The following is a 22,387-nucleotide window of genomic DNA, read 5'->3' as shown; positions in this document are numbered from 1 at the left end:
CTCCGGAGGTCACTCCCCGTGGGTCACGCTGACCTTTCCAACAGCCTAAAACCTAAAACCACAACCGATTCTATTCTGACTTGGACATGAGGTCTTTTCTGAACCTGGGATGCTAACCTGTTATTTATTTAATCAGCAAACACGTCTACCACGTGCCAGGCCCCGAGCAGGACAGCTGACTTGAACGCAGACATGGATAAAACAGACTCTGTCCTAAACAGACACTTTCCAAGATCTGAAAGGCCTCCTCCGAGAGAGCAGCTTAGGAATGTTTTAAAACTCCATGTTCTGAAAAGCACAGCGAATCTCTGCCCCGAGTTCCTCGTCATGAGAGCGGGCCTGTTATACCGCCTCCGCAGTGGTGAACCGTTCCAGGTTAAGCAGGGATTTGGAGGTGCCCATCATGAACAGCCTCGGGTTCACACCTGCCAGGGACCATGTCTTTCCCCTGCCTGTCCCCGCTGCACTGGCTGAAGTGGGCACCATTCCTAGAGGCCCACGGCTGAGGTCTCACACGGATTGAAATCAATTTGGCCACATTAATGTCTCAGTTGGCTGAGATTTCTCTCTCTCCAGTAAACACCATTCCTTAAATGCCAACTCTGTGGAGCTTATTCTCAAAATGTTCAAAAAAAAAAAAAAAAAGGAAAAACCCATGAAGAAGAATCACAGCACTAAAACCAATGAGAGAGTTTTCAGATACCTTTAAAGCAACAGGAGAGGTCAGGCGTGGTGGCTCACGCCTGTAATCCCAGCACTTTGGGAGACCTAGGCAGGCAGTTCACCTGAGGTCAGGAGTTTGAGACCAGCCTGGCCAACATGGTGAAACCCCGTCTCTGCTAAAAATACAAAAATTAGCCGGGCGTGGTGGCGGGTGCCTGTAATCCCAGTTACTTGGGAGGCTGAGGCAGGAGAATCACTTGAACCCGGGAGGCGGAGGTTGCAGTGAGCCAAGATCACACCACTGCACTCCAGCCTGGGCGACAGAGTGAAACTCTGTCTCAAAAAAAAAAAAAGGAGAGAGAATTACATAAAAAAGTAAAACTAAAATAAATAAGGCAACAGACAAAAGAAGCAAGACCATGTGTTTGTGTGTTTGTCTTTGCTATTTTTTTCTCTATCTTGTTGACAATCATTTTGGTCTGTAAAGACCATGTTAGCAACCAAAAGACAGAGCTGAAACAGTTCTCCGCTAAGGAACAGGTTCACAGAGAGCTGGTGCAGGCCGGGTGGGCTCTGGCCTCCTCGCTTCCCGGACCCTAACCCGTGTGCACCCTCGAGGTTCCCAACAGCCCTCCCTAAAGAACAGTCAGAGACTATAAGCAGGAAGACACCTCTGGCGACGGGTAATGCCCACCAGTACCCACTGTAAGTCCTCAAGGTGATTCAGCCAGCACCGGGTTTCCAGTTCCAAGGATCCTTCACTTCTCCTTGGAACTGACTCTTCCACCTTCCTTTCCCTCCCTGAGATGTCTTGATGGGCCTGACCTTTTTTGAAATGTCACTGCTAGCTGTCGCTTTTAAGTTGGAAGACTGAGATCTGTAGCATCAGTCATGTACTTCTGCCCTGCCAAACCCCAGTTCTCCGTGAGGAGTCGGAACATGTCACTTATCAGCCCTGGACAAGCTAAGATGCTGTGCAGGGGCCTCTGGGTTCCTCAGAATCGATATAGCCTGTGTCTAGAAGAGTTTAAGAGCCACCAAACACTAGATGCACAGGTGCTTTCAAAGCTCAAAGGAGATGGAAGAAAACATCCTCTGGGGAGAACAAGTGACGGGAACACAGAAATCTTTTGAAACTCCCCAAGTCATGTGATAACAGGGATGTGTTCGAAACAAAAGCCCCAAATGCCTTCACTGATCACTGCTGCCTGCCTGATGGAGGTTCACCAGGACCTCATTTCCCTGACAGCTCGGTGAGGCTCCCTCCTAGGTGACTTTTGGATGGTGGACAAGTGACTCTGTCATCGTCTGCCCCGGGGTCTCCCAGATCCTACAATTTCCCGAGGACATCCATGTTTCATCAGTTGGTGGCCTATGCATCTGGAGTGCTCAGAGGGCCTGGCCTTGGCAAGCGTGCAAAAGATGAGAATGGCCACCATCGGACTGTGTGCATTCTGCTATCAAAGATCACAGTCACAGTGGCTACTCCCATCTTTTGAGCACTTTATAGTGTGTATGTGTGTGCGCAGGTGCACACGTGCAGGTGTGTGTGCACCTTTTTTTTTTCTCAAGTGGAAATAGAACATCTTTTAAAAGGCAGAGCTTAGAGAAAAAAGGTCTAGGTCAAGTCCTGGTGTTGTCCCTGTTTACTCAGGAACTGCTTCTTGTTGAGGAACACAAATCCACTCAGATGGGCTCAGTCCCAGAGGCAGAATCTCACAAAAACCTAGTGCAGGATGTGTGACCTCTCAGAAGCCAGAGGGCCTTTGGGGCCACTCTCTTCATTTGCATATGTGTGCGGATGCCTGTGTGCATGCACGTGTGTGTGCGCGCGCGCGTGCGTGAGCACGACCTGTCCATCTTTTTTTTTTTTTTTTTTTTTTTGAGACGGAGTCTTACTCTGTGGCCCAGGCTGGAGTGCAGTGGCCAGATCTTAGCTCACTGCAAGCTCCGCCTCCCGGGTTTATGCCATTCTCCTGCCTCAGCCTCTCAAGTAGCTGGGACTACAGGCGCCCGCCACCTCGCCCGGCTAGTTTTTTGTATTCTTTAGTAGAGACAGGGTTTCACCGGGTTAGCCAGGATGGTCTCGATCTCCTGACCTTGTGATCCGCCTGTCTCGGCCTCCCAAAGTGCTGGGATTACAGGCTTGAGCCACTGCGCCCGGCCGACCTGTCCATCTTATTCTCTCTGGGTCTATATCACCTTCTCTATTTTTTTCTGGCATGTCCTTCCCTGGCTTCTGCCTCCCTAGGAGCAGAGGGCTCTTTAAAATCCCAGCAGGGGGAGAATGGCGTGAACCCGGGAGGTGGAGCTAGCAGTGAGCCGAGATCACGCCACTGCACTCCAGCCTGGGAGACACAGCGAGACTCCGTCTAAAAAAAAAAAAAAAAAAAAAAAAAATCCCAGCAGGAATGAGTCTCTGCCCCAGTCCCAGTTTCCCCAGGGACAAATCAGATTGGCTCAAAATTAGCCAATCGGCTGGGGACACAGTGGGGTGAAGGTTGGAACAGAACCCAGAGATGGTTTTCAGGTGGGACCAGCATCACTGTATGTGTGGATGTGGTGGCGGGGGGTATCCTGGGCACAGCTTTAACCCCTCTGAGCCAGGAGGAGATGTGCTGAGGATAAAATAACACAGAAGGAGCAAATGAAGGTAGACTTGCTTCATGAATGTGATCCACTTAGTCAATACTCTGGAATATTGTTGAAAACAGGATTCCCTCCCCAACAAGGAAAGGCATGTTCCTGAAAAGTTACACGCAGGTCCACTCAGGGATTACTGAAACAAAAGACGGGAGGCACAGAGGCCATCGGGGGACTTATGAAAATGCATATATGTGTTGTTTTGCTCACTAAGATTTAGCCAAAGAAACAGTATTTACTGACAGCCACCTGTACAGGTCAATCCTGAGGAATGTGCTGAGCACAGGAGGTCCCTGCCCTTTGGAAACGCGGCTTCTAGTTGAGGAGATGATAAAGAACCCAGAAGGCAATGGGCAGCCAGGCGAGGACAGGGAGAGGGAAGCCCAGGAGCTGAGGAGGAGGAGGAGAGTTCCAGGCAGAGGAACAGCATATGCAAAATGCCAGAGGTCAGAGTCAGGCTAGTGGACTCCAGTTCTACACGCCTGGAGCACGGAATGCAGGGAGCACACGGCAGAGAAGGGAGGTGATGTGACAACCGCCACACTCAGAGGGCCCTTCTTGGCGGGGCAGCTGCAGGGAGTGACATGACCCCATGTGTAATCTAGAAAGGTGAGGTGCCCAGCTGCAGAAAGGAGAAGGGTCTGGGCCACCAGCAGCGGCAGAGAAGCTGGTGGCTAATCCAGGAGAGACACTGCGGCGCCAGAACTGTGGGGTGGCAGCAGGGACAGAAGGAGGCCGATGGGCTGGAACGACCTTCCAAAGGGAGATGACAGACCCTAAGGGAACCCGGGGTGACTTTCTTTCTCATAAATAAGATGATGAGGACCAGGCTGTTCTTTCTGACTTTCCCTCCCGGGTTTTGTGTTTTGCTGGGAGCGTCTCAAGAACCTGTGCACTTCAGTTTAAAAAGAGGCTAGCTCCAACATGTTGGGAGGCCGAGGTGGGCAGATCACCTGAGGTCAGGAGTTTGAGACCAGCCTGACCAACATGGTGAAACCCCATCTCTATTAAAAATACAAAAATAATTACCTGGGTGTGGTGGTGCGTGCCTGTAGTCCCAGCTACTCGGGAGGCTGAGGCATGAGAATCGCTTGAACCTGAGTGGCGGAAGTTGTAGTAAGCTGAGATCGTGCTGCTGCACTCCAGCCTGGGCAACAGAGTGAGATTGTCTCAATAAAAATAATAATAAAACAAAACAATAATTCTAAAAAAGAGACTAGCAAGGTGCTAGCAAGGTGCTCCATGTGTGGGGCAGCCTGCTTACCAAGGCCTTTCCTGAGCTTTGTTCTCCATCCAACAGCTAAACAACTTTAAGGTTTGCTGACCTGGGTCCTCCTGGTCTACCCTGATCCTACAGAACTTCTCATACCTCATTCTCTTCCCCATGATGGGCCAAGAAAGGCCCTGTCCTACCCGCAGCCCTCCCCGCTGCATGGCCCCTCTCTCTTTTTTTTTTTTTTTTTGAGACGGAGTCTCGCTCTGTCACCCAGGCTGGAGTGCAGTGGCGCTATCTCAGCTCACTGCAAGCTCCGCCTCCCGGGTTTATGCCATTCTCCTGCCTCAGCCTCCCGAGTAGCTGGGACTACAGGCGCCCGCCACCTCGCCCGGCTAATTTTTTTGTATTTTTAGTAGAGACGGGGTTTCATTGTGTTAGCCAGGATGGTCTCGATCTCCTGACCTCGTGATCCGCCCGTCTCGGCCTCCCAAAGTGCTGGGATTACAGGCTTGAGCCACCACGCCCGGCCTGCTCCTCTCTTTAGAGGTAGGCAGAACAACAGCCTAGAAGAGATCAAGTCCCAATCCTGGGAGGCTATAAATATGTGACCTTTGTCTTCACAGATGTCATGAAGTTAAAAATCTTCAGATGCAGAGACTATCCTGGATCATCCAGGTGGGCCCTAAATGTATCCCAAGTGCCCTTCTAAGAGGGTGATTTGATGCAGAAGAGAAGGTAATGTGACCACAGGGGTTGAGCTGGGTTGGGGGTCCAGAGATTCGTGTGATGCGGCCACAAACCAAGGAGCACCAAGATTGCCTGTCGCCACCCAGAGCTGGAGGAGACGAAGAATGGTTTCTCCCCAGGGTTTCCAGAAGGAAGACAGCCCCACCCACACCTTGATTTCAGACTTCTGGCCCCCTCAACTGGAGAGAGTCAATTTCCACTTTTTTTTTTAGATAGAGTCTTACTCTGTCACCAGGCTGAAGTGCAGTGGCACGATCTTGGCTCACGGCAACCTCCGCCTCCCAGGTTCACGCAATTCTCCTGCCTCAGCTTCCTGAGTAGCTGGGATTATAGGCGTGTGCCACCACACACAGCTAAATTTTGTATTTTTAGTAGAGACCGAGTTTCACCATGTTGGCCAGGCTGGTCTTGAACTCTTGACCTCGTGATCCACCCACCTCAGCCTCCCCAAGAATTTCCGCTGTTTCTACCCATCCAGGCAGTGGTCATTTATCACAGCAGGCCCAGGACACAAAGGCATCTCTCCCATTAGCCAGTGCCCCTCTTCCTCTGATAGTCCCCCCAGAACCGACTCAATTTTTCTAAGAGGATAAATCATAACTCCCATAAACCATTCTCAAAAGGTGTGACAGCAACACCCTGACAAGAGGCTGATCACTGGTTGCTGGAGGGGGTTTAAAGCACAGCAATGCAGTGATAACTAAAAAGATTTATGGTCTATGTGAGGCATTAAATCTTCATGGAGGGTGCAAGAAAAAAGGGAAAAAAAATGGCTTTTAAAGCACCAACTTAAATGAACTAGCACCACATAGGGGTCATGGGTACTTCCTTCCTTTAGTCATAAAATACCTGCTGAGATCCCAAGTGTGCTACTTGGTGGGGAAATGATGACCACGGGACTGGCCTCTGCCCTTCTGGAGCGTTCATTCTGGTGGGAGACGAAGATAGAGAGTTACGGGTTTGAATCCCTTCCAGGAGGCAGAGGGGCTGATTAAAAACAAGTTTGGTGTCTGATAGTCTCCAATTTCAATTTTGCCTCATGAGCTGATCAGTAAAATTGGTTCATAATATTTAAACCTGCAGAGCATTCAAGGACCATGTCACACCAATAAAGCATCTGCTCCCTATGTGTACATAGTGGATACTCAATACATGTAGTCCTCTCTCCCCTCCCCCTGAGTTCTATCTATTCATGAACTAGACAGATAGCTAACTCCACACACTGCCCAAAAATGGAGGCTGACACACTTAGACACACGACACCTCCCAGAACTACATCTGTAGGAAGACAGCAGGCTGTGTGTTGAAAGCAAAATATTGCAGAACTACAGACAACAGAAGCATTACGGTAAACTGAGAAAACTACTTAATATTCCTGACTTGAAACATATCTCCTAAACTTGCTGTTGGGGTCGCTACAGAATAAATTGTGTGTCCCCTCCCAACCCTTCCAAATTCATATGTTGGAGCTCTAACCCCTGGTGGGATGGCATTTGGATTGGGACCTTTTGGGAGTGTTTAGGTTTAGGTGAGGTCATGAGGGTGGGGCCCCCACGATAGGATTCGTGTCCTTATAAGAAGAGGTACTAGAGAGCTGACTCACTCTTTCTTTGCCACATGAGGGCACAGGGAGAAGGAAGTCAGCCCCCATGAGAAATGGAATCAGCCACAACCTTGCTAGGACTTCCAGCCTCCAGAACTGTGAGTTATAAATTTCTGTTGTGTAACACCTTCCAGCCTACAGCACTTTGCTATAGCAGCCTGTCTTCATCTGTTTCGTGTTATAATAATAATATATAATAATAACATGATAATACTGGAGAATGGGTAATTTCAAAAGAAAAGACAGCTGGGTGTGCTGGCTCATGCCTGTAATCCCAGCAATTTGAGAGGCCAAGGTGGGTGGATCATGAGGTCAGGAGTTCAAGACCAGTCTGGCCAACATAGCAAAACCCCGTCTCTACTAAAAACACAAAATTAGCCGGGTGTGGTGGCAGGTGCCTGCAATCCCAGCTGCTCGGGAGGCTGAGGCAGGAGAATTGCGTGAACCCAGGAGGCGGAGGTTGCAGTGAACTAAGATCACACCATTGCACTTCAGCCTGGGCGACAGTGAGACTCTGTCTCATTAAAAAAAAAAAAAAAAAAAAAAGGAAAAAGAAAAGAAAAGAGGTTTATTTAGCTCATGGTTCTGTGGTGTGGGAAGTTCAAGGGTACCACCTCGGTTTCTAGTGAGGGTTTCTGTGCTGCTACACAACATGGTGGAGAAGGTCACAGGGGAAGTAGACACATGCAAGGAGGAACCACATGTGAGGGGTGTCCTGGCTTTATAACAAGACATTCTTATGAGAAGAAACCTATTCCCATGAGGACTAATCCCATCTAGAGAGTGAAATCTCACTCACTACTGGAGAACACCACCAAGCTATTCATGAGGGATCTGCCCCAGAACCCAAACACCTTCCACTAGGTCCTCCCACCTCCCAACACCCCCACATTGAGAAATCAAATTTCAACATGAGATTCGGTGGGGACAAGCAAGCCATATCCAAACCCTAGCACGGCCCCAGCACACTAGCAGAGTGTCATTTCCACTTCACTTCTAACAGATGAACTAGAGGACTTACATTCAGGGACAGACACTTCTTCAGGATGGAAACAGTGGATTATAAGTATCTCACCAAGCATCAGTTGCACCCTGCTCTCACCTTTTGCATTTCACAAGCCCCTCCTCCTTAACTGGGCACCGAGCTGTACCAGGTTAACACTGCCACTTAGTGGCCAGCTCAAGAAATTACATGGAGCCATATGACCAGACAGGGCCTTTGCCTGTTCACTTAACATTTGTTACTGAGGGTTCTGGGTCTGGTGCTGGGCGCCAGGAGAATAAAGATAGATGGGAAAGTGCATCCCTCTCAAAGCACTTTAAAGTTTAGCTTGGGAGACTTATGCATGAACCATTCATTGTAATACAATATATAAAAGGTACCCATCAAGTACTGTGGGAATCAAAAGAAAAGCTTCCTGCAGAGAAAGCACTTCGGCTCTGAGGGGTGGGAAGGAGTTCACCTGGCAAAGGTGGTGATGGTGGAGCAAGCAGTCCCACCTGGCTGGAGAGACATCACATCATTGAGAAGATGGTGTTCAGTCACCGACGTGTTCAAAGGGGTCTGTCTGTGTCTAGGGGAGATTATATCCCCTGTTGGAGGCAGCCCAGCAGCAGAGAGAGTGGCTAAGGCACTTCTTAGATAAACTCAACAAGGAAAGTGTGGCCATGCTAGGGAAGGCACCTATGGAGCCCCTTGCACATGAAACTGGCTAGGACTACAACTCACTCTGGTGTCCTTAGGTGGAAACTCAATTGGATGCCCAGGCTCGAAGCACCTTGAGAACTGGGGCTCTGACCAGGTCAGTAAGCAGGTCAAACCGAGGAGGAACCAGGAGCTTTTCCCATGCAAGGAGAGATGGCAGTGGGTCCAGATTTAGGGCACAGCAGATACTCATGAGATGAGCAGGTGGCAATACCCCTGGGCGGCGGGGACAGGGGCTGAGGAGGCAGGAGAAGAGCCTGGGCCAGAAGGATGGCAAGCCCTGAGCACTGTGGAGCACTGACCCTGAAATGCAGTCTTGTTTGCAATAGCCAGTGCCAGATCAGAAGATGGAGAAGAGGTAATATTAAAGATTTTCTCTAAACAAATGAAATCTAACTTTTACAGCAACAATGTCCTGTCTGGATGGATGCTTTGAAACGTTTATTGTTCTACATGGAGTAGAGCTGCTCCCCTCCCACCCAACCCCTTCCTCACTACAGGGCCAACCACATCCCACGCCGCAGTGCTTTTTCAGGTGTTTGCTGCCTATTTGTAAATAGCACACATCTGATCATCTGTCTTGATTTCCTTCTGTTTAAATATTACTTATTGACTTTCTGCCAGGGAGGATGAGAGTTTCACTCATTTATCACACAGCCCAAGACAGCCATGACCCCGCTTGGTTAAATCATGGTTCCTGTGTTTATGCTATTAGGGCTAGTTACATCTCGTCCACAGCAAGGTAGGCAGTCGACTGCGATTCTATTTTCCTTGAGTAAATAACAGCCACATTTTCAAATCTGCCTTTCTATTTACATGTAACGAATTTATCACCAAGTTCTGACAGAGGTGTAAATTGCAGAGCACAGGTCTCCTCCTGTGAGGTGCAAACACATCCAGCAATCTGTTGCCTGGGTTTCTGGGCCACCCTCTCCCAGAGCCATCCACCCTCCTGTGCCCACCTAGGTCAATGCTCCACAGTCATTCCAGGCCCGGCCTCTGCCCGGTGCCAAGGCCCTCCCCAGAGTCCAGGTCTTCCTGTCCCCTGGCTCACTCCCTCTCTGGTGAAGCTCCTCTCCAGGAGCTTCCTGAGAAAGCAGCATAGGAGGGGCTGATTCGAGAAAACACGCATCTGAAACACCTCTGGGACCCTCTGATTTGCTAGAACACTGGTTTGGAAGGTTTTTCCCACTGCACTTCCCATATGGCTGCTGAGAGGTCAGACCCCAGATCCTCTACGTGCAACTTGACTTTTCTCTCTTGAAACTTTTAGGATTGCGTTTCTGTTTCTATTCCCTGAGTTCTGAGCTTTTAGGACCCCCAGCTTGCCTGGGGGTGTCTTCTCACACCAGGGCCCTTTCAACTGGGAATCTCACATCCATCTGCTCAGAGGCTTTATCTTGGATGATCTCTTTGTTTATTTCTCCCTCATTATTCACATGCCGAACCTGCGAGATGACTCCTCGAACTCTACCTGATTCCAGGGCTCTCTTCCGCCTCCTTGTGTTCATCTCCAACATTACTGCTATGCCACTTTTTTGCAATCATTATTGATCTTCATGACTTTCTCAAATGCTCCCTGTTTCACAGATGCTATTATCTTCTCTTACTGCACTGAGGATATTAGGTAGGGAGGGCATCTCCTTTGGAACTTCCCTTCTGTGTTGCGGGAAGTCAGGGAACCCAAACAAAGGGACCAGCTGAAGCCATGGCAGAAGAGCATCAATTATGAAGATTTCATGGACATTTGTTAGTTCCCCAAATGAATGCTTTTATAATTTCTTACCCCTGTCTTTACTGCAGTCTCTGAACACAAATTGTGAAGATTTCATGGACATCTATCACTTTCCCAATCAATACTCTTACAATTTCCTATGCCTGTCTTTACTTTAATCTCTTAATCCCGTCATCTTCGTAAACTGAGGATGTATGTTGCCTCAGGACCCTGTGATGATTGTGTTATCTGTACAAATTGTTTGTAAAACATGTGTGTTTGAACAATATGAAATCTGAACCTGAACCTGGAAGGGGTCAGGGAGGTTGAGCCTGGGAAGGGTCGGTTAGCGGAGACGGAGGGTGAACCTGGGAAGGGTTGGTTAGCAGAGAGGGAAGGTGAACCTGGGAAGGGTTGGTTAGCGGAGAGGGTGGTTGAGCCTGGGAAGGGTTGGTTAATGGAGAGGGAGGCTGTGAAGGAGAGGACTTGAGGTCACGTTCATTCCCACCAAGGGCTGTAGATCCAAGATGTAGGAGAGCAGCTCCTTGTGGGCTGGAAGGGTGAATCCCTAAAAGGATGTTCTTTTAGGGCATCCTAAAAGAACAGGACAACAGTGATTTTCAGGGAACAAAGGAGATAACCATAAAGTCTGACCATCTGTGGGGCCAGGCAGAACAGAGTCATATGTCTCCTCTTTCAGAAAGTGAATAGGAGAAATATTGCTGAATTATTTTCTCAGCAAGGAATAACCCTGGGAAAATGAATGCATTCCCAGGGAGAGGTCTCTAAAATGGCCATTCTGGGATTGTCTATATTATGCAGTTGTAGATAAGGGATGAAATACGCCCTGGTCTCCTGAAGCATCCCCCCAGGCTTGCTAGGGTTAGGAAATTCCAGCCTGGTGACTTCTAGTCAGACTGGTTGTCTGCTCTCAAACCCTGTTTACTGTTTAGATGTTTATCAATGACAACATGTGCCCAGCAGGACATGGAACCTCGTTAGTAATTCTAATTTCACCCTGGCCTTGTGATCTTGCTCTGCCCCCATTTTCCTCGTGATATTTTATTGCCTTTGAAGCATGTGATCTCTGTGACCCGCTCCCTATTTGTACACCCCTCCCCTTTGAAAATTGCTAATAAAAACTTGCTGGTTTTGTGGCTCAGGGGCATCACAGAACCTGCCAAAATGTGATGTCACCCCCGGAGGCCCAGCTGTAAAATTTCTTTCTTTTGTACTCTCTTTATTTCTCAGACCGGCTGACACTTAAAAAAGAACCTGCATTGAAATATTGGGGGCTGGTTCCCCTGATACTTCAGTTCCCCAAATTGTCTTGGTTTCTGCCTGGAGTATTCAGTTCTACTTGTTTCATGTCTGCCTTTGAGGTGACAGCTTTCCTTCAACGACAGGTGATTCTCAGCTGCTTGTCTCCATCTTGTACTTGAGGCACTTACACAGGGGATGGAAATTTTGTATGGGTGCCTCTTGTCAACAGGAGGACTTCCCTTGGGGCACTTTGCTGGGGAGATGAACCATGAAATCCTTGGAGGACGCGTTCCAGTCAGAGTCCACAGCAGTGCAAAGGTCCTGGGGTGACCATGTGTTTTCTGTGCTTGAGAAAAGCAAAAGTGGAGGCCCGGGAGGCTTGAGCAGAGGGAGGAGGTGATGGGAGCAGGCTGGTGAGATCAGCAAGGCCCCCACCAGGCTGGCTGTGGTTCCTCCAAGGCCCTGTTTTCAGCCATGCCTATGGCCTCATGTGGAAGGGCCAGACCTCCAATATCCTGAGCTCCAACAGCTTTCAGCCCTTCCTGCTGCCAGTAGGGATGGTTTTCTCCAGGCTGCCACCTCATCACAACCACTTCTTCATTTCACACAATGGAGCCCAGGGCTGTGTGCCTGCCAGGCCTTTAGCACCACAAAGATGAAGGAGAGCCTCGACCTGCACATACCTCACAGGCCCCAGCCACAGACCTGTCTGAGTGCATCAGGGCAGGTGGGCAGGGCTGACCTCAGATGGCTTTGCTTAGACAGACAACAGAATGACTTTAGACTCCTGAGACACTAGGTGACCACCTCAGGTGCAGGTGCCTGGGGTTGCAGCACCGCTGAGTGGGACATTATGGGGGAAGAGCTGGAGGACTCACCCTTCCAGCCCACAAGGAGCTGCTCTCCTACATCTTGTATCTACAGCCCTTGGTGGGAATGAACGTGACCTCAAGTCCTCTCCTTCACAGCCTCCCTCTCCATTAACAGCCTCCCTCTCCATTAACCAACCCTTCCCAGGCTCAACCACCCTCTCCGCTAACCAACCCTTCCCAGGTTCACCCTCCCTCTCTGCTAACCAACCCTTCCCAGGTTCACCCTCCGTCTCCGCTAACGGACCCCTCCCAGGCTCCCCCTCCCTCTCCGCTAACCGACCCCTCCCAGGCTCCCCCTCCCTCTCCGCTAACCGACCCTTCCCAGGCTCACCCTCCCTCTCCACCAACCCACCCTTCCCAGGCTCACCCTCCCTCTCCGCTAACCGACCCTTCCCAGGCTCACCCTCCCTCTCCGCTAACGGACCCCTCCCAGGCTCCCCCTCCCTCTCCGCTAACGGACCCCTCCCAGGCTCCCCCTTCCTCTCCGCCAACCGACCCTTCCCAGGCTCAACCTCCCTCTCCACTAACCAACCCTTCCCAAGTTCAACCTCCCTCTCCGCTAACCAAACTCTTCCCCAGGCTCAACCTCCCTCTCTGCTAATCAACCCTTCTCAATTAACCAACTGACTTGGAAAATCTCCCCGTGCTGACCCCAATCTGGTGCAATTCTTGAGGCACCTCTCTAACACACACACACACACACCACCCACCCCCAACACACACACACACACACACACACACACACACTTGTGACGTTTAAAGGTTAGAAAACAGCCCTGCAGTACCCAGATGTAAGGGAACAAGGCCAGCCTTCTGGACTAAGGACCCCTCAACTTCCAGAACATTGTGCAGTAGGGTTTGGCTGCGGAGCGCCTGAAACATGGGAAATGTGCCTGAGGAACTGAACTCTACATTTTTTTTTTTTTTTTTTTTTTTGAGATGAAGTCTTGCTCCGTTACCCAGACTGGAGTGCAGTGGCACAATCTTGGCTCACTGCAGCCTCCACCTCCAGGGTTCAAGCGATTCTCCTGCCTCAGCCTCCCAAGCAGCTGGAATTACAGGTGTGTGCCACCACCATGCCTGGCTAATCCTGGTTAATCTTCGTATTTTTAGTAGAGATGGTGTTTCACCATGTTGGCCAGGCTGGTCTTGATTTCCTGACCTCAGGTGATCCTCCTGCTTCAGCCTCCCAAAGTGCTGGGATTACAGGCATGAGCCACTGTACCTGGCCTGAACTCTACATTTTTAAAAATTATAGTTATATGTAAATACCCATGTGTGTCCTGTGGTTACTGGACTGGACAGGGAGCTCTAGAATATTCTGCTAACCCCAGATGCCTCACTCAGCATCTTCATGAGATTTTACCAACATTGCTCCCCATCCAGGATAGCATCTGGGTGGGTGATGGATGTACAGATTAAAATCCATTTTAGAGTTCTCTTCTGCACTGTTGGCACTGCACATCTCCCTGAGACTAAAATCCAAAGACCTTGCCAAGCAACATGGCCCTCTAAGATCTCATTTCCCACCACTGGTGTGGGCCCCATCCCACCCCATCCTCTGCAGCTGGCCGGCCTCCTGGCTGCTTCCCACACACCCCAGGCATGCAGTGACCCCAGGGCCTTTGCACACGTCAGCGCCACTCTTTGAGATGCCTTTCCCTCTGACATCCCGAAGGCCCACTCCTTCCTTCCTCTTTTCCTGGTCTTTGCCCCAAATGTCACAGAGGCCACCCTCAGCTCCCAGCGGGAAGGAAACACGCTTCTGCATTGCCAGCTCCGTGTCATTCCACCCTCACCCTGCTTTATTTTTCTTCCTGTCATTTACCAACCCTGACATGTTGCACAGTTCTCTGCTTACTTGTTAATTATCTAATGTGCAGTCTCAAAGAGTAGAGTGTGCCGTGGCTCACTGATGTGTCCCCGGCACCTAGAAGAGAGCGTGGCTCTTACAAGAAACTCCATATGTACTAGTGGAAATAATGAATTCGATCCCTGATTACTTTTCATCATAGATATGCACCGAACATCAGCCACATTTTGGGTTACCCAGGTTTCTACGCCCTCATCTAGAAATACAACTTCCACTTCCCTGTTTCTATGGGAACACAGAGTCTGAATCCCAAATAAGACTCAGCAGAACTTTTAAAAGAAGCTACTTCTAAACGACTGACTCCGCCAACCGCATGCCCTCAGCAGGGCCACCATGCTGCAACGTGGAGGAGGTGGACCAGGGGTGGGCTGCAGGGAGCTGGGGGGAGTGTGGCAGGCTGGAGAGCACAGCCTTTCCAGAGGGGCCACGCTCCCACCCCCTGCCAAATGTCCACATGCACAGAGGCTACCTGGGTGTGGCCACGTTTCCTAATTTTTCAAGAGAAGCTGGAAAGCTGAATTTTTTAATGAAATTCCTGGAAGTTTAAACACCAGCAACACATTCAATTTTTTTTTAAGTTAAAAAAAAATAAATGTTAACATCTGGGCAGGTTACAATCAAGCTCTCTTGGGTCAGATCCACCCTCCAGACGGCCGGTGGTGAACTTTACACTACGGCTCATTCTATCAACCCAGTGAGAGCTGGGCCCCAGGCCCAGACTTAGTGACAGCCCTGCAGGAGGTTGACTGATCACAAGATGCATGGCAGGTACCAGCCAGTGCCCAGCTCCCTGCCAACCAGCTGCTTGTAAATACGTCGGATAAACACACCAAAAGAAGAAGGGAAAAGAAATAAAAATAATGATTTGCTTGGCCACTCACATGTAGAAGAGAAAAGGCTAAAATCGAAGCTGATATTCCCTCATTCAGTCTGCAAGAGCCTCCGTACCGCCCCTCCCGGCTCTGCCCACAGAACACAGGCAGCAGGGGTGAAAGTGGGCGAAGAACCCTGAGCACAGCAACGTCCCCAGGCCTGGCGTGCTGCCCGGCAAGCAGCTCCCCCGGGGCGCATCATCTTGGCAAACTCTCCAAGGACCCTGGGCTGCACAAGCTCAGAGACTCCACCTGTTGTATGGAGAGACGTCCTCGCTCTCAGGCTCCACCTGCTCATCCTCCCTTCACACGGAGAAAAGGAAACGTGACATGGACCAGAATCCCTGAGTTGGTACCAGCCATGTTTCCTCACCCTGCCGCGTAGCCACCCAGGAACCCACAGGGGGACCTGGGCTCCAGACTAGGGCACCGAGCCTCGTGGTTGGAGTGTTTGCAGGGATCATGAGGGGCCAGCTGGACACAACCACCTCCTCCTGCCATGGAAGGAAGTCCCTGTCCTGCACATTCACTGGCACTGCCCTGACCCATGCTGCAGGCCTCCCTGGGCCCCCACGGCCTGGGCCAGCCTCTCTGGGCTTCCAAGGTTGGCGTGTTCCTATGGTGGGGTTGACGCTGATGACAGCACCCACAGTCATGAGGCACTGTCTGACCCCTCCACCTGCGTGTCTTAGTGAGTCCGGGCCTCTATGCCAAAACACCTGAGGCAGGGCCGATTATAAATGGCAGAAGTCTATGACTCACAGTTCTGGTGGCTGGGGATTAAGGAGCCGGTAGGTGCGGTGCCTGGAGAGGGCTGCTCCCTGCTGCACAGGTGGTGGCTCTTGCTGTGTCTTCACGGGCAGAAAGACAAGGCAGTTGCCTTCAGCCCTTTTTTTTGAGACGGAGTTTCTCCCTTGTTACCCAGACTGGAATGCAATGGCGCTGATCTCAGCTCACTGCAACCTCTGCCACCCGGGTTCAAGCGATTCTCCTGCCTCAGCCTCCCGAGTAGCTGGGATTACAGACAAGCACCACTACAGCCAGCGCATCACACCCAGCTAATTTTTGTATTTTTAGTAGAAACAGGATATCACCATACTGGCCAGGCTGGTCTCGAACTCCTGACCTCAGGTGATCCACCCGCTTCGGCCTCCCAAAGTGCTGGGATCACATGCGTGAGCCACCGCACCAGGTCTGCCTTCAGCCTTTTGTACAAGGGCACGAATCCCATCGCAGAGGCTCTATCCTCATGATGGAATCACCTCCAAAAGGCCTCATCTCTTCGTGCTACCACAGCAGCGATTAAATTTCAACAAGATTTTTTTTTTTTTCTCTCAGACAGGATCTCACTCTGTGGCCCAGGCTGGAGTGTAGTGGCACGATCTCTGCTCACTACCACCTCTGCTTCCCAGGTTCAAGTGATTCTCATGTGTCAGCCTCCCAAGTAGCTGGGATTACAGGTGCACGCCAGCATGCCCAGCTAATTTGCGTGTGTGTGTGTGTGTGTGTGTGTGTGTGTGTGTGTATTTTTATTTTAGTTTTTTTTTTTAGGAGAGACAGGGTTTCACATGTTGGCCAGACTGGCCTCAAACTCCCGGCTTCAAGTGATCTGCCTGCCTAGGCCTCCCAAAGTGCTGGAATTACAAGCACGAACCACCACGCCCGGCCAACACATGAATTTGAAGGCACATTAAGACTACAGCACCTATATGTGATGTCATTTGAACCTCTGGACACTCCCTTAACTGCAGTGATTAGCCCCACTTCGAAGTGGAGGGGGCTGCATTCATTTCCCCCGGCTGCTGCGCCGTGCTGTCATAAAGCGGGTGACTTAAACAACGGAAGTTTCTGCTCTCACAGTTCCGGAGGCCAGAAGTCTGAATTCCAGGTGTTAGCAGGGCTGTCCACCCGCAAAGTCTCTAGGGGAGGGTCCTTCCTGCCTCTCCCAGCTTCAACGGCATTCCTTGGCTTGTGGCCGCGTCACTCCACTCTCAGCCCTCCATCTTCATGTGGCATTCTATCTGTGTGCACGGTGTCTCTTTTGCCTTTTCTTCAAAGGACATCTTTCAAGATTAGAGCCTCCCCAGTCCAGCGTGACCTCGTCTTAACTCAGTGACATCTGCAAAGGCCCTAGTTCCAAACGATATCACATTCACAGTTCTAGATAGACGTGAATTTACGGGGCAAACGCTTTGACTCAGTACGGGAGCACGTGGAGACTTTTAAGTAAATCCTAAGTGGCCTGCCCAAGGGCACCAGCTGAGAAGAAACCCAGCCGGACTGAAACCCAGGCTCTGCAGACGGGGATGCCAGGCCCCTGCGGCGCCCTCTGGCCAGATCTGTGGCTGAGAGTGCACCGGTTTCCTTGGGGTGTCTCTCCTGGCCGAGGTCTTGTGCCTCAGTAAATGCAGACCCAAAATAAACCACCTTCTTGGGTGACTGAGAACCCGGAAGAGAATTCTGGAAACAAGTTCCGTCTTGTTCATAGAAATGGTGTTGGACACAACACAAAACCCTTCCACGGGTGCGCTGTGGAAACCGTAATCCTTTGCCAATTCCCGGCTGCATGTGCTCCCTCCTCTTTTAAAGTGGATAGACGCAAGCTGTCTAGCTACTTGGCTGTCTTGTTCAAATAAATGCGATTTCATCAAATCACCCAGGAAGTGCAAAATGCAGTCTCTGGGGGGCGACGGAGCTAATACCCGTCTCAGTGCTGAAACTGTTCTCCTGTTGGCTCCTACGCCGTGGCTTTTCTACGTGGCTTTCGGTGGTGGCAAACAGCAGAGACGCGCCCAAGCGGCTGACGATTTTCATGGAAAGGTGAGGCTGCTTCAGGGCGGCACTCCGGGGCACAGGGACGGCAGGGCTGTCCTGGCTTCGTGTGGCCGGGGGCACCTGAGCAGCAGACGTGCAGGAACTCGCCACTGACACCTACCTGTGGTCTCTGGTAGCTGTGCTGCGGGAACAAATGATCACGAACAAGGTGGCTTCAAGCAACAAACCTTCCCCGCAGTCCTGGAAGCCAGCGTCCAAAACGGCATCACTAGGCTGGCCCTGAGGTGTCATCAGGGCCGTGTTCCCGGGAGGGCTCTGGGGCAGGGTCCTTCCCAGCCTCCTGGCAGCACCATTTGTATCTCTGCCCCCATCCACGTCCCACTCCCACCGCCCCCACCTTCATGCAGCCCCCTTCCCTGTGTGTGTCCTCTATGAGGACCTTGGTGATGACGCTGGCTTACCCAGTGCTACACTTTGGACATTGGCCCCTTCCAATCCTCACGTTAAAATGTAATCCCAGTGTGGTGGTGTCGGGAGCGGGGCCGAGCAGGAGGTGTCCGGGCCATAGCGGTGGATCCCCCATGAACAGATCAATGCCCTCCCCTCCGAGGTGAGTGTATTAAATTGGGGCTCTCCAGAGGAACAGAACTGATAGGATATATTTACACAGGAAAGCGAGTTTTCTCACCATCACAAGGTAAAGTCTCACAACAGGCCGTTTATAAGCTGGGGAAGACAGGAGCAGATCGTGGCCCAGTCCAAGTCCGAAAGCCTCAAAACCAGGGAAGCTGACAGTGCAGCCTTCAGTCTGTGGCCGAAGGACCAAGAGTCCCCGGCAAGACACTGGTGTAGGTCCCAGAGTCCAAAGGCCAAACGATTTAGAGTCTGATGTCCCAGGTCAGCAGTGGAAGGAAGCGTCCAGCATGGGAGGAAGAATGAAGCCAGGAGACCCAGCAGGCAAGGTCATCCCACCTGCCTCCACCTGCTTTGTTCTTGCCATGCTAGCAGCCAAATGGATGGTGCCCACCCATTTGGCTGCTGGGTCTTCCTCTCCCAGCCCACCGACTCAAACGTCCACCTCCTCTGGCAACACCGTCACAGACACACCCAGAAACAATACTTCCCCATCCCTGTGGGCATCCCTCAATCCAGTCAAGTTGAAGTGTAACATTAACCATCACAGAGAGCGGGTTCCTGCTCTGCGAGTTCCCACTGAGAGCTGGTTGTTACGAAGGGCTTGGCACCTCCCTGCCAAGGAGCTGGGCCAGCTCCTGCCTGTGAACTGACAGGCATGTGCACCTCTAGAAGAGCCGTTTGTGTATGTGTGTGTGTCTAATAGACAGTCTTACATGAACTTTACAATTTGCCAACATCAGCTCATAGAAATTGCAGTGTAGACAGCAGCACAACAGGGACGTCCTGGGACCCTGCCCATGGCGTTCATCAGGGAAGAGGAAGGACCTGGGAGAAAACGCCATGACCCTGTTCCCACATCCACGTGGATTTCCACAAAACAAGGAAGGCACAACCAAAGAGTCTTGTTGGGGCTCATTTAACCAGGAAAGAAACTCAGAAAACCACCTGGAGGGAACAGGGAACAGAAGGGTCCATTGAACAGATTTCGTGGGTTTCTGAAAAGTGCAACGCCCGGAACCACAATGTCATCCATGGTGTCAGGCGGCCTTCATCACTGGCCGTCCCTCAGCCACGCAGTTGCCTCCACCAGCACGATCAGAGGAACGGCAGAGTGCACAGCCACTGGCAGAGTGCTCTGGCAGCCACTACCACGCGTGGCACAAGAAAATTTACTCATCCCCCTCTGGCTAAATTGCTAAATGTGGGAACTCGGTTTGCAGCTCCGTGCAAAAGGAAATCAGACGAAGGGTCTGGAGGGCAAAAGCCAGGCTCTGAAGACATTTCAGGAGATCCGCCCTCACTTTCTTGGGTTGAGTCCTCCCCCCAGTGAAGGCACTTGGGACAGGCCATGTCCAAAAACGCTTTGCCTGGGATCCTGGAGTGAAGAGCACAAGACGACACAGGACCATTGCCAACGATATTCCTGGGCCTCTGCCATCACTGGTTTAGCCTGCGGCAATGCTGGGGTCCATCACCTAATTGCCAGAGAACTGGAAATTCAGTTTCCTGCTTCTGACTTCAGCCTTTCTCCTCCTCCTTCTATGTGTAGTGTTAGGAGTTAAGGAAGAACATGGGGTCTGGCATCCAGCAGCCTATGCCCTGTTCATTGTCCTTTTAGGAGCTGTGTGACCTGGGCTGTTCACCCACAGGAGACCCTACTTCGTGGGACCACATGGAAAGGGCTCAGCACAGGACTGGGCAGGGTACCACCATGCACTGAAAGGTACCCAAACCACCAGGCACAGTGTCATTCATCAGAAAGACATCCACGTCAAGGCCTTCTTTGTCTTTTCCCTCCCATTTCATCCTTGTCCTTCCCTGCCCATTATTAAAATTGGGCCATATTAAAATGGAGCCATTCTGAACGTCTCTCATTGCCACTGCCTTTTTTTCCTGATTTTATCCACCTTTTCTTTGCTTCTGGATGTCTGGTTAGCAACTGTTGAATACAGCCTGAAAACCGACAGAATGACAGCACATGGGAAGAGGGTTGCCCTCTCCAAAAATACAATGCCAGGTGCTAAAGTCCCTGCATCCAAAAAACAGTGGAAGCCCCTTTCAGAATGCAGCTGCTGGGAGGCAGGAACAACTCCTCCAGTCAGTTCCCCCATGCTTCAGCCAAGGTTCTCCACAGACACAGACCCACGGGATGTGTGTGACGTGCATGTGCGTGTGTGTGTGAATATACACACTTACAAATAGATACATATTTACATATATATTTGTAATATGTGTATATGTATATATTTGTGTATACTTTATGTGTGTGTATATGTGTATGTATATAAAGAGATTTATTTCAAGGAATTGGTTTAAATGATTGTGGAGGCTGACAAGTCCAAAATCCATAGGACAGGGCAGCAGGCTGGAAACTTAGGCAGGAGTTGATGCTGCAGTCTTAGGGCAGAATTCCTTCTTCTCTGAGAAACTTCAGGTTTTGCTCTTAAGGCCTCCAACAAATCGGATGGGGCCCACCCACAACATAGAGGGCATACCTTTACTTAAAGTCAACTGACTGCTGATGTCAATCACATCTACAGAACACCTTCACGGCAACCCCCACATTAGCATCTGAGTAGATAACTGGGTGCTAGAGTCTAGCCAAGCTGACATATCAAACTACCCAACACATACAGCCCATTTCTGCCTCTCTCCCTTGCTGTAGCCCCTCCTTGGCTTGGGTCTTCTACTGTTTAGACTTCTACCCATTCTGTTCCTCTTTGTCTTCAGAATCAGGAAGTTTGCTATCTTGGACTGAGCAATCCAAAAAGTAAAGGGTCGCCGATGATGTTCATTTCACACCTGGTTGCAAGAAAAGGGCCTGTCACAAAGAAGCTTCTTCCTCACCACAGATCCCAGAGCCCTGGACTGGAAGTCAGAAGGCTGGAGACCACCGACTTATCACTGATTGTCTCTCTAGATTTCCATTTCTCCCACAAACTGGGGATAAAAAAGCCAACCTCATTGGATTGCTGAACATTAAACAAGAACATATAGAAAAGCATTTGTGAACTTTAAAACTTTGTGCAAATGGAAAATTCATCACTCTCATCATCATTAAAATTTTCAGTATCTTTTTTTTTTTTTTTTTTTTTTTTTGAGACGGAGTTTTGCTCTTGTCACCCAGGCTATAGTGCAATGGCACGATCTTGGCTCAAGGCAACCACTGCCTCCCAGGTTCAAGCTATTCTCCTGCCCCAGACTCCTAAGTAGCTGGGATTACAGGCATGCGCCACCACTCCCAGCTAATTTTGTATTTTTAGTAGAGATGGAGTTTCTCCATGTTGGTCAGGCTGGTCTCGAACTCCCAGTCTCAGGTGGTCCACCCACCTTGGCCTCCCAAAGTGCTGGGATTACAGGCGTGAGCCACTGTGCCCGGCCCATTTTCAGTATCTTAATCACCATAATCATGGCCATCATCAAAATCATCACTATTATCACCATCACCATCAATATTACCATCATCATGACCACCACCATCTCCATCAACATTACCATCATGAACACCACGACCACTATCAACATTACCATCATCATAACTACCATCATAACCATCAACGTTACCATCATCATGACCACCACCACCACCATTACCATCATGAACACCATGACCACTATCAACATTACCATCATCATAACTACCATCACAACCATCAACGTTACCATCATCATGACCACCACCATCACCATTAACATTACCATCATGAACACCATGACCACTATCAACATTACCATCATCATAACTACCATCACAACCATCAACGTTACCATCATCATGACCACCACCATCACCATTACCATCATG

The 22,387-nt window shown here is 50.3% G+C and overlaps 1 protein-coding gene and 1 long non-coding RNA gene across 8 annotated transcripts in view; one reads left to right on the top strand and one right to left on the bottom strand.

Annotated features, from left to right (window-relative positions):
• SHANK2 (SH3 and multiple ankyrin repeat domains 2) overlaps positions 1-22,387 on the bottom strand; it is a 666,634-nt gene that overhangs the window by 476,053 nt on the left and 168,194 nt on the right. The gene's annotated exons all lie outside the window — the stretch shown is intronic.
• LOC135966980 (uncharacterized) lies at positions 18,457-20,451 on the top strand. Its single transcript, XR_010580733.1, has 2 exons — positions 18,457-18,556; positions 20,201-20,451. It is a non-coding gene; the product is annotated as an uncharacterized lncRNA (long non-coding RNA).

Source organism: Macaca fascicularis, chromosome 14 (genome assembly GCF_037993035.2).
Source record: "Macaca fascicularis isolate 582-1 chromosome 14, T2T-MFA8v1.1".
Taxonomy (NCBI): domain Eukaryota; kingdom Metazoa; phylum Chordata; class Mammalia; order Primates; family Cercopithecidae; genus Macaca; species Macaca fascicularis.
This window is presented reverse-complemented; position numbering and strand designations above follow the sequence as displayed.